Source organism: Notamacropus eugenii, chromosome 3, assembly GCF_028372415.1.
Source record: "Notamacropus eugenii isolate mMacEug1 chromosome 3, mMacEug1.pri_v2, whole genome shotgun sequence".
Classification (NCBI taxonomy): Eukaryota; Metazoa; Chordata; class Mammalia; order Diprotodontia; family Macropodidae; genus Notamacropus; species Notamacropus eugenii.
The window spans coordinates 347,121,252-347,137,680 of NC_092874.1; the positions used below are offsets into that span (position 1 = coordinate 347,121,252).

At 39.9% G+C, this 16,429-nt stretch overlaps 1 pseudogene; it reads left to right on the top strand.

Annotated features, from left to right (window-relative positions):
* Nucleotides 1–10,847: 10,847 nt before the first annotated feature.
* On the top strand, nucleotides 10,848–11,704 carry LOC140531630 (glucosamine-6-phosphate deaminase 1-like; annotated as a pseudogene).
* Nucleotides 11,705–16,429: the final 4,725 nt, after the last annotated feature.

Below are 16,429 nucleotides of genomic sequence, written 5' to 3' on the forward strand. Positions count from 1 at the left end.
CCGAGTCATCTGTGTCCAGTGACTAGATATTCATCAAGATGAGAGCATTTGACAACACTGCTGAAAACATCATGCACACAGCCTTGCTTCAATCCATTGGTGGCTGGAGAAAGCATGAAACCATCATCCATTATCCAGAACCCAGGCAAGAATGCCATCATGAAATTAACATGTAATATTAATAACCTTCTGAGGCCAGCCAAAATTTGACATGATTTTCCATAAGCCCTCACAACTAACAGTATCAAAGGTCGTGGTCAGATCAACAAATGCTCTGTACAGACCTCTGTTCTGCTGCTATCATTTTTCCTGGAGTTGTTGAGGTGCAAATACCATGCCAAAAATCCCTCAGCCCTTTCTGAAGCCACATTGGCTCTCAAGCACATGACCATCTTCCAGGTGAAGGATCATTCTATTAAGGAGGACTCTGGCAAGAATCTTGCCATCAATGACTAAGAGAGAGATGCTTCTGTGATTGTCACAGGATAATCTATTTCCTTTGCCTTTATAGAAGTGGACAATGGAGTTCTCTTGAACTCCTAGGGGATAGCCTCTTGGTATATAACCTTGAAAAAATTTCAGTCAGCTTTTGTATGAGCAAAGGATCCCTGCCTTGTAAATCTCAGTTGGAATATAATCAGCATCAGTCACTTAGCCACATGAGAAGAGCCTAATGGCATTTAAAACCTCTTCTTCAGTTGGAAGTTCAACTCACTAGAGATTAACTTCCACCTGGAGTATACATTCAGTGGCTTCAGCATTGGTCTGTTGAGAATAGTATGGAAATGTTCAGCCCATTTTTCTAGGACCGTGTACTTATCACTAATCAATGTGGCTCCATGAGTAATAAGTAGTTGAGATGCACCATAGGTCTTTGGCCCATAAATAGTCTTCAGGGCATCTTAAATGTACTTTCAATTATTATGATCAACATAAAACTGAATTTCTCCTACCTTTTCACTGAGCCAAGAATCCTGCGTCTCTCTAAGCTTTGCTTGTACTTTACTTTTGGGGAAATTAAATACTACCTTCTTAGAGATGGATGAATTATCTGTGATGGTAACCAAAGTAGGATCTTTTGCTGTTTTTGTTTTAGTATAAAGTGCCTCTGATTGAATAATGACATTAGGGAAAATCTTCCTCACCCATTAATGGGCCTGGGAAAATTTGTAGGAAGGCCCTCACTTTTTGTTAATTTTCTAATGAGGCACTGATTGTGATGCCCTCTGGCTCTAAAGCGTGTATAAAGACTCTGAAATGAGGTTTTACTTTGGGGCTTAGTTTTGGGAAGAAGGTTTGTGTGCTAGATGAGACTCTGGGAAGCCTCTAAGCAGTCCCTTGGCTTTGAAAACCCAGATGTTGGTGCTTCCACTCTGGTAACTATTATGTATATAATGGTCAGACAATTGGAAGCCTGTGTGTTCGTCATTATTTCTTTTCTTATATTTTTCTCTGTTGGTGAATGATTTATGTGCTTGATTAAAGGAGACTGTTAACTCCTCAAAAGTTGCCTTTCCTTTTAGAAAAGCAGATCAAAGAACCTGTGATAGCAGCCCCTCCTCCCTGCCATGTATGTCGGGGTACTTACTGTTACACTATCCTACAGGTAAACCCTGTGCAGTTCTCTCTTGTTTTTTTGCTTTTGTTTTTGTTTAGGACTTTCTGAATTTTCCCATCATTTTCATCAAACGAAGTTCTGTATATCAAATCTCTGAAAGATGCCCACTCCTTTTCTCCTCCACTGTTACCAGCCATGTGTTGGTTCAGTTTTCCCTTCAAGTTAGCAACACTATTCTGCTCAGAGTAATGCTCCAATCTAATTACATTAATTCTTCTGAAAGTTGTCTTGCCTTGGGGCCACTGCTTTTATTGAATGCAAACATTTAGTTTGGAGAGGATAAGTCTATGATCAGTCCATCACTCTGTGCTACATATTGCCTTCGTCACTCTCACATCTTGTCTGTCTCTTCTCCTTATAATGACATGATCTGTATTTGCCAATATATTGCTTCAAGGGTGCATCCATGAAGTTTTATTGCATTTAGGTAAACAGACATCAGTGTTGTTGATGAGAAGGTCATGAGATGGGTGTCTTCAGTAGTAAGTGACCATTTCTATTTCTGTTACTGACTTCAGTTATCCCAAGGGCTCCCTGCCATGTCTGGAAGTCTGTGCCTATTCTTGCTTTAAAGTCATCCAGAATTATAAGCTTGCCATCTTTTGGCACATTGATGATGAGAGTCTCTAGGTCTTCATAAAATTTTTCTTTGACTTCATTAGGGTTCATCATGGGGGGAGCATATTCACTTATGAGGGTGGCATGACACTTTCCTGCAAGTGGAAATTGAATTGTCATGAGCCTGTATTTACTCCTTTTGGTAGGCATAATAGCTTTTTGAATAGATTAATTTTGATTGCAGAAGTTACACTAGTTTCCCTCACTTTCCTTCATTGTGGTCACTGCAGAAAAACATGTATCCATGAAGTTGTCAGCCTCACTCTCTCTTCCAGAATCATCAGAGTCCAGTGGCAAGACAAAGTCGTAATAACTGGTGATGGCTCAGGATGCAGTGGATGACCTTGGCATCTTCGATGTCTCACCAAGCACTAAGTGCTCCACAGCACCTACTTCAGTCAACTTCATGGCCACTGGAATAAATTGTTCTCATCTACCCATTCCACTAAGGGATGACTTCACATGCTTGGGATAGGCACTTCCCTAATTCACCAAAGGGTTTGATATCTCTCAGTCACTGTCTTTCTGGTTTAGCTCCTGTACTGAAATGGTTTACTAGAATATGGCCACTGTGCATGCTACAGCTTCTTGAAGCCACAGGTGAGAGTTGGGTAGATCAAGTGTACACCAAAAGCAGAAAGTAGCCCTGAAAACTACTCAAAGCCTTCACACCAGAGGTACTAGTCTTCCCTGAACATGCCCTGCACACCCTACCCCCCAACCCAGTGTCGTACTGAAGCAGGTCTTGGATCAGATGGTTCATTTGAAGGATATTTGAAGAGATTATGTAGGAAATCAGCTTTAAATTCAGCCCACTCAGATAGGTTTTGGGGAATATAGATGGGCCAAAAACCAGAGGATTCTAGACACTGTATAGAATAAACTACTTATTTTACTCTCTACAAAAGAAGTTTAGAGACACTTGACTCTTGAAATAGATGATTAGATCCCTATTTTATCCCAATCAGCATTAAAGATCTAGTGATTTCATAAGGGTAGTGATTGCTAGTAATTCTTAACATTATACTTATTTATTAACATATATTTAGCTAATCAACTAATACATGCTCATTCAGGAATAATTAAATAGATTAAGTTCTTATAAAAGACCCCAAACTGTAAATTACAAAATCATAAGTTCACTATAAGTTCATTTACTTACTATGAAGTTTACTTGCGTACTCATAGGAAACTAACTAGAAGATTTCAGTCCTTTCTTCCTGCTGAGTGGGGAACCAAACCCAGTGTGACTAAGGTGAATGATATGGAAAGTCCCCAAGTTATTTCATTGCCCCTTTCCCCTTCATCATCCCCCTATTGCCCAACATAGGGAGATGTCTATGACCATTTGGTCAATGAATGGACTCTGCTTGCCAGCCTGTGACCTACCTTTCTATGGGTCCATTGGCCCATGTAGATGCTTTGGTATCTGTTTATCAGCCCAACCCATGGATCTTCTCATGAGCTCTGTAGCACCTCCTGAAAGATCAAGATAGGTCTGCTCATTTGCTTATTTGTCAATCAATGGGATTGCGCATTTTTTTAGATTTCTTGGAGAGTCAAGGGCAAGGTTTATCAACCAATGGGATTCTGTGTTTTTAGTTTGCTTCATCTGTATTGCCTGATTTTCAAGCACTGTAAAATAAAGGCCCTGAAGGATGGAGGCATCTCAGATCATGAAGAACATCTGAGGTTCTATTAGATAAAGGAGGCCAGGTCCCTTCAATAAATGACTCTTGACTTGTAGCTCTGCCTCAGTGGTTGGGTTTTTCACCATTCAATGTCATCCTACTATGTTTTCTTAAAACTATATTTTATTTTTTCCTCAATTACATGTCCAGCCAATTTTTAGTATTCATTTTTATAAGATTATGAGTTTTAAACGTTTATCCCTCTCCTTCTCCTAAATTGGTAGGTAATTTGACATAGGTTATATATGTGCTATCATGTAAAATATATTTCCATAGTAGTCACAGTTCTGAAAGAAGAAATAGAGCAAAAAAAAAGAAAAGAAAAGAAAAAGAATAAACTTAAATGATAATAAAAGTATACTTCAATTTTCATTCAGAGTCCATCAGTTCTTTATCTGAATGTGGATAGCATTTTCCTTCATAAATTCTTTGTACTTGTCTTAGACCATTGTGTTGCTGAAAAGAGCTGAGTCAATCATACTTGATCATCACACAATGTTGCTGATATTGTGTACAACATTTTCCTGGTTCTGTTCATTTCATTTTGCATCAGTCTGTACAAGTCTTTCCAGGTTTTTCTGAAATCTGCCTGTTCATTGTTCTTTATTGCACAATTGTATTCTATTACATATACCACATGTAGTACAACTTGTTTAGTCATTCCCCAATTTCTGGTATCCCCTTAATTTCCAATATTTTAGAAAAGGGTTGCTATAAATATTTTTATACATGTAAGTCCATTTCCCTGTTTTATGATCTCTTTGGGATACAGACCTAGAAGCTGCATTGTTGGATCAAAGGGTATGCACAGTTTGGTTGCCCCTTGGGCATAGTTCTAAATTGCTCTCCAGAATGGATAAGTTCACAACTCCATCAACAATGCAACATTTATATGTTCCAATTGTCCCACATCTTCTCCAATATTTATTATTTTCTTGTATTATCATGTTAGCCAATCTGGTAGGTAGGATGTGCTACCTCAGAGGTATTTTGATGTGTATTTCTCTAGTTAATAGAGATTTAGAAGATTTTTTCACAGGACAGGACTAAAAGTAGCTTTAATTTTTTCATATGAAAACTGCCTATTCCTATCCTTTGACCATTTATCAATTGGGAAATGATTAGTATTCTTATGAATTTGATTCAGTTCTCTATATATTTTAGAAATGAGGCCTTTATCAGAGACACTGGCTGTAAAGATTGTTTCCCAGTTTTCTGTTTCCCTTCTAATCTTGGTTGCATTGGTGTTGTTTGTGCAAAAACCTTTTCAATTTAATGTAATAAAAATTATCCATTTTGCATTTCATCATGTTCTCTGTCTCGTTTGGTCATAAATTCTTCCATTTTATATAAATCTGACAGGTAAATTATCAGGGCAATTTTCCTTAACAATCTCTTGAAAGATGATGTCCTGGTGCTCTTTTTTATTATGACTTACAGATAGTCCCATGATTCTGATGTTGTCTCTCTTGGATCTATTTCTCAGGTCAGTTGTTTTACCAATGAGGCATTTTACATTTTATTCTATTTTTTTATTGTTTAAAAATTTGATTGATTCTTGATGTCTCATAGAGTAATTGGCTTCCACTTGCTCAGTTCTAGTTTTTAAGGACTTCTTTTCCTCAGCTAACTTTTGTATTTCCTTTTACATTTTTCTAATTGTACTTTTCTTCAGTAGATTTTTGTGTCTCCTTTTGCATTTGGCCAATTCTGCCTTTTAAGCAGTTGTTTTCTTTTTCCATACTGCTGACTCTTTTAGTAATTGTCTTGCACCACTCTCATTTCTTTTCCAAAATTTCCTTCTACTTCTTTCATATGCCTTTTAAGCTTCTTTTTGAGCTCTTCCGTGGATTCTTTCTGGGCTTGAGACCCCTTCCTATTTCTCTTTGGGGCTTTGCCCATAAGTACTTTAACGTTATTGTTCTCTTTTAAGTTTGTGCCTTGATCTACCCTGTCAGCACAATAATTTTCTATGGTCAAATTATTTTGTTGTTGGTTTTTGCTCATCTTTTTTGGCCTTTTTCCTTTCTTTTAAATTTGAGCTCTGCTCCTGGAGTAGAAGGGGCACTGTCTCAGACTTCTTGTGTCAGAGACGATAGGCCCTGGATGTTTATCTGGTGCTGCACTGATGTTGCCCTGAGGCCCACAGGGGACTCTCATGTCTGATACTGCACTGAAAGGGTGGGGTAGGGATGGCTTTTGCTTCTGGAGATTGTAGGGATCTGGCAACTTAGCTGGTGCTGAGCTGGGTTCCTACTGCTGGTAACTGGCATGTGTTCGGGTTGGGGGGATGCTTCTGTGTTTCCCTGGGGCTGCATTGAAGCATTTGGCAGTGGGACTGATTGAAGAGACTGGTTTGCCCAGGGCTACACTGAAGCAGGTAGTGGGGACCAGCAGTGGAGGCTGCCTGTTTGCTTAGGCCCCTGTAGGACTGGTTTCTACTTGCTTGTCCAGGGCTATGTTGGTGCATGTGGCAGTTCTACGACCTGGAGTCTGCCCATTACCCTGGCTATAGTGAAGGTCTTGGGGGGTCCTGGTGTTGGTGTTTTCCCGCTCCACCACACTAGAGCTTAGGATCTACCACTGGTTTTCTGAGGTGAGGTTTGCTGGGATGCTTCCTGTCTTGGACAGTGCTCACCTTTTACCTGAGTGAAACAGACCTTTCCTACCAATCTTCCAAATTACTTGTGCTAAAGGATTGTTTCACCTTGTTGTTTGTTAGTTCTGCTGCTCCAAGATTTGTTTTGGGGTGCTATTTTGTGGTTGTTTGGAGGTGATTATAGGAGAGTTATGAAGATTTATTGGTTACTCTGCCATCTTGGTTCCTAGAAGTCTTTCAGTGGCTTCCCTTACAGATTGGACTTTTCTGGTGAGCCAGCTAGAAGGACATGGTGTTGACCCTGTCTCCTTTGTCTGATTCTACAAGGTACCAAGAAGAAGAGCACACTTGGATGAAATTTTGCCATTGGCTCCCACATGGATATGGACCCTAGAAGATTGGACTCCCCTCACTCATTGCACCCAAATTCTCCAAACCTGAGGTAACTCTCTCCAAGCTGCAGATTGAGGATCCTGCCTTATTATACCTCTAATTGTTTTCCTTTTAAAGAAGTTCCCCAGTTGGGTCAACAGAAACTATTTAAATATATAATCTGCTTGAGATCTATCATCATTTAAATTTTATCATTTTTTAAAATTGTATGACTATAATTTTATTTTTTAAAATAGAGATCAATGTTCAGTTGCCCTCCATTTTTCTTCACCTTCATTTGTTAAGATGAGGGAGATCCTATACTGAAATTGCTGTTTCCTCATTTTCAGTCAACTACCTACCTAGATAATTTAAAAACTTCCTTTTGGCAGAGTTGAAATAGATTTTTTTTTACTTTAAATTATTTTAAGAAAGAGTAATTAAATCATTTTTGTCATTAGTAGATCTCTTAAATTGGTTGGAATGGGTGGGACTTTCTTTGGCTCACAACAGGGTGAGGAATCTGTCTCAAGGACTCTACCAACCAGTCCCTGGGAAAATTGGGGGAGATTTTCCCTGGAATCTCAGGATTCCCCCCTAAATGGTCAGCTGTCATGGCATGTAACCACTCTGTGAGCAATTTTTGCCCTTCTTTTATTTAAGAAAACTCTTCTTCAGTTAGTAAATAAGGCTATTTTGAGGATAAAAAGTCATCACTTGGTCTTTGGTCTGGCACCTCCTGGTGAAGCTATACCCTGTAGGCAAGTTTTTGTAGCTTTTAGGAAAACTGGTACAAATTTTTATAAATATTCACTCATAAACAACCTTTGGTTCTTAGTTGATCAGTCTTGGGACCTAAGAGGTTAGGCTTTAAAATTAAAATTGGAAGAATTGGAGAACTTGCCCAAACAGATCCCTGAATATTTGAGTGTCAACTGTAGGAAAAGACTCCCATGAAGACAATCTCTGACAATTTATAAACAGTTTTTAGACATCTTAAGTGGGGAACTTCTCAGGAGGAAGCAAAGAAGCTGTTCCTGAGGAATTTAATCCAATTCTCTCAGGAGAAGTTGTTCCAAGAGTTCCCACTCCTGGGTGGGATGAGATGGGATCAGGCATAAGCATTCCTACAAGATCCCCATTGAGCAAGTATTTGATAATCTGGAACATGGGTGGATCCCGTCTACCAGAAGATGATCAAGGACAGAGCTGTCAAACTGTAAGATCTGGTTTGAGGATACAAAACATTCAGAGGAATTGGACAACACATGGTACTTTTGATTATTTTTCTTTTAGAAAGTTATGAAATTTCATTAAGCAGTCTCCTAAAGCTACTTTAGAACAAATAAGCTATTAGTATTACTGGGAAGCAGTACTGGAAGTCAGCCAGTCCTCACCTTTCTGTCCAGCTCTGCCAAACGTTTCCTTTCCTTCTCTTGTGTTTATGTACCTTTCTCTCAAACTTCCCCTTCTTCAACAAAATTTCAGAAAACAGAACAGCCTGCTGCTGTTTTTCCTCATAGATAAAGTGCATCAGGATGCAGGAGGAGGAGGTCTTGTACATATTTTAAAAAGTCATCCTCTTTGTCCATCACACATCTTTAATCAGAGGAAAGTTTGATGAAGATTCTGTTGCACTTATAGATAAATTTAAGGCCAACTTTCATAGCTATACTCCCATCTGGGGAGATGTGACTCATCTCATGGGAATCCTGCTATCCCAAGGAGAAATAGCAGGAGTTATTGCAGTAACAAATAGACAAATTGTGGGCCCAGGAGGACAGGGAACTTGGCCAGTGCAAGATCTCACTGGAAATCTAACCAACCTGCACAATTTGTTCAATTACAACAGACTAAGGGTACCTTACTTAGGGACATGGAACTTTTTGCAGAGCCGCCGGATAATTTTAGTAAATTTCAGGAGATCATTCAGGCTGAGGGTGAGAACCCCATTTAGTTTTATGATAGACTGTGTGAATGGAATGCATTTTGCTAGATTAGATCCCTTAAATCTCCAGGTGCAAGGATTATTAATGCAGCCTTTGTTAATCAGTCATTAAAACTGTCCAGACTGGCATGAGAAAGTCATAGAGGAACTTAAGACAATTTCACAATATATCTATAGGGGAAAAGAAGTAATGAAAGATAAAGCAGACACAGGAGAGAAGTATAAAACAAAAAAACTCAGCCTAAATCTCTCCTTGTGCCATTCCAGCTTTCTGGCCATCCCTTTCCAGCCTCTATTAACATTCAACATACCAATAAAGATTGTCATTATTGTGGGAGGAGAAGGCACATGCCTGGGACTGCATGATAAAAAAGTAAAACCAGGATTTCCTAGAACCCAGTGGCTAAATATAAATTGGCCTTATAGGCAGAATTATGACCTATAAAGAGAATAGATTCAGACAGCCCTTAAATTAAATGGAAAGAAATAATGGGTATAGAAGGATCCAGGAGCAAAGTGAGAGAGTATGAACAACAGAAAACTCCATGCATGAAGGGCAGGGGAGAGGCAGGTATTTTTTACTTCTGACACCTTTGCCCCTGTAATCCCTGCCTTACCCTCTCCCCTAACTGGAGAACTAAGCATTCCTTTTAAAGTTACAGATATCCCATATATTTTCCTTATTGACATTGGAGGTACTCATTCTATCTTAATTAAAAAAACAGCTCTGTTTGTATCATTATTCAGTCTATAAAGATAGTGGGAATAGACATGGTAGGTACCTCTCTTATCCCCACAAGAGGTGACAGAGGGCTCTTTGTCTGTTTTGCATTCCTTCTTATGGATGTATAATGCACCTGCTAATCAGTTGGGAAGGGAATTTCCTGTGTAAATTCAATTCCATCATTTCTTGTCTTACAGATAATACCTTAATCTTACATTTGCAGGCAAGTCAATTTCCTTATTTCCTTTTTTGATTGACTCTCTTAATGATTTTTCTGATGATGAACGTCTTTCACTATTTCCTGTGTCATCTACTTCAGACATTTGTGATAATGGCCTTGGAATCTCCTATGATATTCCTAGCTCTTTGTGGGCTACATCTTCCACTGAAATCAGCAGTCCTAGTCACCACAACTACCAAAGGAGAGCTGCCACCGTTTGTACCTCAACACCCTCTGTCTAGAGAAGCCATTGAAAGTATTGTACCCATCATTACTTCATTGATAGAACAAGGGATTGTGATCCCATGCATGTTTTCCTGCAATACACTTATATTACCTATTAAGAAACCCAAACCAGGTCCTGACAGGAGATTTATTTACCATTTTGTGCAAGATTTGTGTGCTATTAATGCATATGTTATATCAAGGCATTCTATGGTACTTAAACCCACCACCACTGTTTTCTATCCCTCATAATGCTTCCTGTTTTATGGTCATAGATCTGTGTGCTACATTTTTAAGTATAAGCCCTGAATCCAGACATTGATTTGCATTTACTTGGAATAATCACGAGTGGACATGGATTTGTTTGCCACAAGGTTTGGATGAGTCTCCCACTTTATTCTCTCAAATTTTTAGCAAGACTTAGCCTTTTTTGTCTTCACATAGTCCAACATATTGATGACCTCCTATCAGCCTCACCTGCCACCAACATCTGCCAAAGGGAAAGGCATCATCTCCTCCTTCAGTTCTACCACTGTGGGTACAAAGTCTGTAGATCAAAGGTACAGTGGTACAAGCTTCAAGTAGAGAATCTTGGCTGTGTTTGATCAACTGGAGCATGTTCTACTTCTCAGAAACAGATACAGGTCATCCAATAGCTGTCAATTCCTACAACAGAAGGCAGATATTTGCCATTTTGGGAGCTGCAAGATGTTACCGTCAGCAGATTCCATCATTTGGTGAAATTATTAAACCTCTTGTTGCTCTAACCAAAGAATAAATTCTTGGCCCTCTCTCAGTCTCCAGTGTGACAGGAGCTCGGGAGCTTGGGAAGAGACACAATGAAACTTATAATCCTAGATGATTTCCTTCAGGCCAGTGAATGGGCTGCCAAATACATCAGAAACAGAATCATCCAGTTTCAACCAGGCCCCGACAGGTGTTTCACCCTGGGGCTTCCTACAGGGAGCACTTCTCTTCAGTGCTACAAGAAGCTGATTGAATATTATAAGAACGGGGACCTCTCCTTCACTTACGTGAAGACATTTAACATGGATGAGTATGTGGGCCTCCCACATAACCACCCTGAGAGCTACCACTCCTTCATGTGGAACAACTTCTTCAAGCACATTGACATTTCCCCTCAAAAAGTCTTTACCCTGGATGGGAATGCAGCTGATCTGTAGGCAGAATGTGACGCTTTTGAAAAGAAGATCAAAGAGTCTGGAGGCATTGAGCTTTTTGTTGGAGGTATTGCTTCTGATGGGCACATCGCCTTCAATGAACCTGGTTCAAGTATGGTGTCTAGGACCCCAGTGAAGACTCTGGCCGTGGATGCCATCATGGCCAATTCTTGGTTCTTCAATGGAGATCTTTCAAAAGTCCCCACGACGGCTCTGACTGTGGGTGTGGGCACAGACATGGATGGCAGAGAGGTCATGATCTTAATTACGGGTGCCCACAAGGCATTTGCACTGCACAAGGCCATTGAGGTGGGGGTAAGCCATATGTGGACTGTGTCTGCCTTCTAGCAGCACCCGCGTATAGTATTTGTATGTGATGAAGATGCCACACTGGAGCTTAAAGTCAAAACTGTTAAATATTTCAAAGGGTTGATGAAAGCTCATAACAAGCTAAGTGGAACCACTATACAGTATGAAAGAAAGAAAATCCAATCTTCCAAGAAAGTAACTCACCCTCGGAGCCAGCTGTCTAATCCCCCAAAGAGATATACAGACTTTGAGGGAACAGGTCTTTAGGGAAAAAAGTTTCATTGATTAAATATTTATATGCCCACTCCAAACAATGTTTTCTCTGGCTTTGATGAAAATGGGTGTAGGTGGGTATTTTGCACTCAGCTGTAAAGGTTGAAGCTTACAGAAATTAGTGTTCTGTGCTGTAACTTGATTTTCTCTGAAGTATATTATTTCTTGTTTTCTGTTGCCATGTTCTACCTGCTAACTAAGGGAAAGTGGATGTAGAAATGTCCAACAAGAACATTTTTTTACAAATGCCCCCAAAGCGCCGGGAGACACAAAGTGTGAATGGATACTTTGTTTAGAAGAGGTCTCTTCAGTGTGTGTTTGTCCTTCATTGCCGAAGAAGGCTATGCCATCAAAGAAATGATGACATGACTTGCACTTGACTTTGTTTTGAGTGAGCGAGGGCTGCTGTTCTGGTCTCTTTGGTAACATATGGAAGGAAGAGTAGTCCTGGGGAAAGTGGACACTTTGGACCTGAACAAGATTAATGACAGGTGTAGGTGAGGGTGGGGAGGAGTATCTACTTTTCTTTTTTTCCCCTTGTCTTCTGTCTCTTTCACAGCAGGACCCCTTACTATTTAGGGTTGGGTTTAATACAATGCTTCATTCTCAAAATTTGTGAGTTCAAGGCTATACCATGTCGGAAAGTCTACCTAGTAAAGTTTGCTCACCCCTATTTAAAATGCCTATGCACTTTGCCATCATGTAATATTCATTCAATAAACATTTACCCTCACCCATTATGGATGATGTACTAGGCACTGAGGATGATTACTAAGCTAGATCAGAGAACCTTTCTCCATTAAGGATGATTAGTCAGTCATGTACCCCAGAAAGATTTTGCTGAAGGTGTGACATTTCATTCTGTTGTCCCTCTTCTAGACAATGGGAACTTCCATTGTAGCTCATTCCACTACGTTTAGAATGGCCACGCTCATTCCACTCTGTAGCCTTTTTACTATCTAATATTTTATGTGCCTATGACAAGCTGCTGCTGGCTCCATTTTGGGGGGGAGAAATCTTTGCAAGTGTGATTCAGGTACCTCTGACGGAACTTTTGAATACTGTGTTTTCTACTTGTACTTCAATTTTAGCTTTTATGTGATTACTAAGATTCTGTTTTAAACTGATGGATAAATGGACTTGTTTACCATGTGATATTTTCTATTAAGTATGTGATTAGTAAAATTCTGTTATAAGCTGATGGATAAATGGACTTATTTCTAATGTGATATTTTCTATTAAATTGGATATTTTCAAATGGAAAAAAAGAATAAATTCTCGAACCTCTACATGTTGAGCTGAACATCTCATGGAACTGAAAAGAACATTGAGGTCTGCTCCAGCCCTAGAACTCTCAGACTGTAGTTAGCCCTTCACTCTTTTTGTGCATGAATGAAGGTGGATGGCTTCTGGTATTCTCACACAGTCACAGTGATCTACATTGTGCCCCTTGGCTCATTATTCAGCTCCATTGGATAATGTAGCTGCTGGTGCTTGGCCTGCCTGTGGACTGTAGCCATCCTCTTAGTGGAGAAAACTTATGGCCTTGTACTGGGAAATTCATTAACCATTTAGTGTCCTCATGAAATTGAAGTTTTATGGCTATGTCATGGCACTCAGGCCTTTTCTGATCAAAGGCTTGCTAGATCTGAAGCAACTCTACCTGGTAGGGAAAATATTACTATTAAGTACATATTACTATTAAAATATTACTATTCTGTCCTTAACCCTGCAACACTGCTCCCTGATCTCCCTGTTTCAGGTGAGCCCCCTGTATAATTGCACCTCTGTTGTTGATTTAGCTGAGAAACCTCATAGTGACCTTATTGATGTTCCACTAGAAAATCCAGATTTGATCTTCTATACTGATGACTTCCCGTTTAGGAAGGATGGTCAGCGTTACATAGAAGCCCATGTGATCTCTGATCATAATGTAGTTTGGGCAGTTTCACTCCCTTCTTACCTCAGTGCTCAGGCTCCTGAGAAGATTTGTTCTAATTGTCTAATTGTCTCTGCTACTGATAAGGAAGTCATTTTATATATATACATATACACACACACACACGTATATACATGCATATATACACACATATATTCTTTATGCATATGTACATATATACACACATATAAATATATGTACATACATATATGTATATTACATATTATATACATATTACGTGTGTATATTTACACATACACACATATACTGATTCTCATTAAGTGTGCCATGTAATTGGGATGTTATGGTTACAGCAAGGATTTTTTAGCTCCTCTGGTAAAATTATTAACAATTCTGCCCCTTCTTTCATTCTCCACCTTCAAGATTCTTTCTCACCTCCAGACAAGCTTCCTGCCAACCCTGATGACACCCAGTAGCATCCTTTTCCCTATGATGATGTTGGAAAAGAAACATGAAAGTAGCAATACAATGAAAACAGGTACCTGGGGTCTGGGGCACTCCAGAAGGTAAGTGACTCCTCCACTTTTCCTCATTAGGTATATCTTTCAGTCCATTCTGGGAGACATTACGGCACATAGAGAATAACTGATCCAATCAGGTGAGGGTAGGTTGCTCCAGGTATCACCTCAATTGCCACCTGTATAACTTCAAACTGTCCCCACCTGTTTAGCCTTTAATCCACATGCCTTCAAGGCTGCAGCTTTTGGTGACCATTCTCCTGCTTACATTCCTTTAAAACACTTGCAGATTGATTTTATAAATACGCCCAAGACAGGGCATTTTAAACATTATCTGGTTGTGGTTGATCAATAAACTTGCTGGATTGAAGCTTTCCCTGCTCCAAAATTCACTGCTGTCATTGTGGCTAAGAAGTTCATTGAAGAGACTGCTCCCAGACCTCACCTGCATTGACTCCCATAGAGGGTCTTACTTTACTGATTGTCCTTCCCCACGTATATTCCCATCTTGAGGTTTCTCCCAAGGTCCATATTCCCTATCATTCCCAGAGTTCTGGCCAGGTTGAAGACAACACATGAATGGTGAGCGCAAAACTGATTAACTGGAAATTTGATGAACTGAGGCACAGTGTCCACCTGAGCAAAGGGAATGAAGGCACAGTTCAAGTGCAAAGCTGGAAGTATTTATTGGGCAAGTTCAGCACACATCCCCCTGGGGAGAACAGCAGGAACATAGCTGCTCTGAAGATTTGGGGTTTAGGAGTGCTTTATATGGTTTTGCAGTAAAGGAAGGAGGTGTTGGGGGTGTCCTATGAGTGTTATGGGGGCCTTTTGGGGAGGAGAGTTCCAGGAATTGGGTGCAGAATAGGAGGATTGCAGAGTACTTGGAACCAGGATATTTGTGCAGTCCTGTCCATTTGGGGCTGATGTGAACCAATTTGAGCTGGCCTTGTGACTGCTGGAAGCAAAGGTGTTCCAGGTACATACAGTGGACACCAAAAGGATCACTGGTATGTTAAGCTTGAACAACACCCATTCTGACTCCTGACTGGAGAATTCTGATTCCCAAGTTATTCCAGCCTTTCCTGGATAATAAGGGAGCTCACACAAATTAAGGTTATTGGTAAACTCATTATTCATCCCATCTCTTCAAGACTCTTCTTAGTAAATTTTGTTCTGAAATACATCTGAAATGGTCCCCTTTGACTCTATTTTATCTCAGAAGTTGACCAAGGTTGGGGGGTGGGAGTAGGCAGGATGTTATACATCTCTTTATGAAATGCTTTTTGGACACTCTCCTATAAAATCAAAACTTTTTCTTCAGTGTACACATCATTCTTGGTGGGGATGTTTCTGTTGCCTCCTATGTTCAAAAACTCCAACAAATAGAAGCTGTTATACAAATTGGACCTCTGGACTTCTCTCTGCATGACTACCACCTGGATGACCACATCTATATTAAGAATTTTCACTGGGTCAGTGGAATTGAGCCTGCCTGGGAGGGACCATTGCAAGTCCTACTGACTACTCCAATAGCTATCAAGATAGAAAAAGGGCTCATGGATTCACTGCTCACACATAAAACCTGCGCCATTTCTGATCAATATTCTTTGGAGATTCCCCAGAGGGATTTCTTAATAGTACTCTTTTAGACAAAAAGGAACCACCTTTGCCTTTATGAGTGTGGGTAACTTTCATCTGAACTTTCTCTCATCAGCCTTTGACTTCTTTGGATCACAATGATGTTAGATGGACAAAGCTATACTTCTAATGTTGCTTCCTGGTGCCTGCTATGGTGACTGTATTCCAGATGTTAGCGTTATTTTCTCTGGGAGCAAAGAGACTGAAGATTTCTTTTGTCTCTCGTGTCTAATAGAACGTATTTCCCCATCACCCCAAAACTGATTAAGGAAATGGCTGGAAACTACTCTCTAACAATTCCAACATTTCTACTGAGTGCTATTATGATGTGGGGAAGACATAGGTCATCATTATTATACAATTTGAAGCTAATTGTGACGACCGTGTCCTGTTCTATTCAGGTGTCTAAACTATTAACTGCAAAGGTAGGCAGAAGGAAGTGTTACCAGCAGTCCTAACATGATATGTTGGAAGTTGAGTGACAGATCTCTCTTTTGCTACCCTAGAAAGCCTTCTTCCCTTAGCAAGTAAAGTGCAGTCACTATGTGGAAGTGCAAGTTCTTCCAAGAGGGGATTAGCACATGCAAAACAG